The following is a 2993-nucleotide window of genomic DNA, read 5'->3' on the forward strand; positions in this document are numbered from 1 at the left end:
GTCTGAAGAGCCTGGTTACATGTTTTCAAGTCTAGGGGTGGGGGTGGGGAGGGGAGAGGGCAACACTAATTTCCACAGTAGCCTCCAGGAGGTTTTCAGAAATAAAAGTTTCACGACCTGAAAAATTTGTCATTGGATGTTCTACTAGTACCCTAGGTAGAAAATTGAAATTGCCCACCGGTACCCAGACATCCTCAGTTTCGATTCTGAGTTTTGTTCCTTAGGTTTGGGTTCTGCCCACTTAATCATACATTAACCAACCATATCAGTGCATATTCTGTGTCAGGTACTCCTGCCACGCCAAGGAGATACAAAGACCACGGTGGTGTCCCAGGAACTCATGGTCGTGATCCAGTGTGATGGAAGCTGTGATTGAGTTTGGGCACCATGCTTGGAACATGGACGAAGAAGCCGCAAGTTGTACCAAGAGAGGTCAGGGAAAGGCTCACAGAGGAGGTGAGGTTTGAAATGAGTCTTAAACAATAGGGGAGCTTTCACAAAGCAGACAGGGTTGGGAAGGACACTCCAGTGTATGTCCTTTTTTTCTTTTTCCTTTCTTCTTCTTTACCTCTGTCTTTGCCAACTCAGCAAGCTACATGTTTACAAGGAAGCCCCAAATGCTTACACAACTATTTCCAAGAACATTGGGTGAATGGTTCCATTGGCTTCATGTGAAAGATTTATTCCTTCTTTCTTTTCACTTACTTTTCCTGAATATAATATATTGATCTCAACCATTATGATACTAGTGTTGAGTGCCCAGCACTTCCAGTGCCCCTGTTACACACACTCACACCAAACCCGTCACCAGCACAGAATTCTCCAAGCTGGCCCCTCTGGGTTTGGCCTTTGGACACCTAAGTTTGTTTGTTTTAGTCTCTCATATCAATGCCAGGAAAAGTCCTTTCTCCAATTCTTTTTTTGGTCCATCCAGACAAGACAGCATGGGAAGGGGGTGTTTGTCAGGCTAACTGTATTAGCAGTACGGATAACACAGTAATTGTAATAGATCCCACAATTTCCCACAATCTCAGTGGCTTAACTCAATAAAAGTTTATTTCTCATTCATCTAACCATCCAATGAGAGTGATCAGTGGTTTTCAGGGACTCAGTTTCTTTCCACCTAGTGACTTTGTCATCTGCTTTAGGCTAGTGGAAAGAGGAAAATAAACACACAAAAAAGCACATCCACTTCTCAAATGCTTTGGCCCGGGAGTGATACATGTCATTTTCACTCACATTTTATGGATGTCAACATGTCACATGGTACCACTTAGATGAAGGAGGATTGGGAAATGCAGTCCTTGGCCAGTCCCATGCAAGAGCAAACACTCATTTTGGAGGACAACCAGCCCATCAGAGGAAGCTGGTCATCACAGAAACTAGGCCTTGGGGCAGAGCATTAGGGTTTAGGCCATTTCTGTTCCTCTCCTTAGAAACGATACCCTTCTCCTCCTCTCTTAGGCTTCCGGGGGCATAGATTGATTTCCAGGGTTGCAGAAGTGTGTGTGTTGGGGGAGAGGTAAGGCAGAGAAAAAGCAGTGTCTGGATAGGAAGAGAAAAGCACAGTCCTTAGGCCTAGAATATCAATAAAAGCTACAAAAATCATGGCAAGTGGGTTATGGAACTTCCCAAATAGGTCCCGAATCTCCAGGGGCGTGTGTGTGTGTGTGTGTGTGTGTGTGTGTGTGTGTGTGTGTGTGTGTGTTGGTGGGGGGAGGTGTTGCTGGTGATGTCCTCCAGTCCCTGGATCTCAGGCATCTCCAGGAGCCAGTCAAACTCTCTGGTTTTGTCAAGTCTATTGACTGCTGAATTTCCCTGGGGAAGGAGAAGAGGGTAAAGTGAGTGCATTGGGAGTGGGGAAGATGACGGCTCTTTGGAGAAGAACCAGTTACAGCCTAGCTGCCCATCCAGCTGCCTCTGGGGGTTATTTTGACTCCCAAGGCCACTGTTTCCCATACTTGCTTAGCCAATGTCCTGGTGCAATTGGGAGATGCACAAGGAGAGCTGCTTGTAACGATAATGATGGGGATAATCATAATAATAGCTAGCATTTGCTGAATGTTTGCTGTGTGCCACCTGCTGTGCCAAACACCTGATGTGTATTATCTCCTGTAAGCATGAAATAGGCATTGTTATTATCCCTATTTTATGAATGAGGGAAAAAAGGCCAAGGGAAGTAAAATAATCTACCCAAAACTACACAACTGCTAAGTGCTAGAGTTGGACTTTGAATCCAGGCTGTCTGATTTTAAAAGCTACTTTTCAAAATCAGATGGAATCCTTCCAGCTATGACCTTATAGGGTCTGCCACCTGGGTCAGTGGATCTTTCTATTCTCCACTGGTCCTCTGATGTGGGAGGGACCGGGTGGGACAGCTTCCTAGAGAAGGCTGGGCACAGTCCCTCAGAGTGTCGACCAGAGGCTTAGACCATGCAGTTTCCAGAAGCTGGGACAAGTGCATCATGAGTGGGAGGAGGCCCCCTGGCAGCTCTCCCACCCCTGTCCCAAGTGGATGGTTTCTGGGAGGCCCTCCTATGCCATGACAAGCTGTCATCCCAGGACAACTTCATGTCTCATCGATGTGGGTGGGTGGCTGTGAGAGCCACATGCCACTCATTCTCTACCTCCTCTGCTCCGGCCCAGGTTTCCTGTTCTTTGGAAATCTGCCGCCCATTCCAGTCAGCATGCGCCATACTGGTCTTACAACGGGCCCACCCAGGGAACACGGAGGACCATGCTCTGGAGATAAGCAGCTCAGACTGCCCAGGCTGGAGGCTTTATTAGATGAGTTCCCTGAGAAGGGGAGGGCACGACCTGGTCTTTGGTCCTCCACATTTCAGCTCCTGCCAGCAGGACAGGTGGACATAACAGGGCTCTGTTGAATTCCCTGAGTCCCAGAAGTTCTTCACTTTTAACACAAGGAGGAAGCTGGAAGTCTTCTTTGAATAAGTCCTTCTAATTACACCATGTTGTAGTGGAGAGAGCACAGA

Source organism: Rhinolophus sinicus, linkage group LG06 (assembly GCF_036562045.2).
Source record: "Rhinolophus sinicus isolate RSC01 linkage group LG06, ASM3656204v1, whole genome shotgun sequence".
Classification (NCBI taxonomy): Eukaryota; Metazoa; Chordata; class Mammalia; order Chiroptera; family Rhinolophidae; genus Rhinolophus; species Rhinolophus sinicus.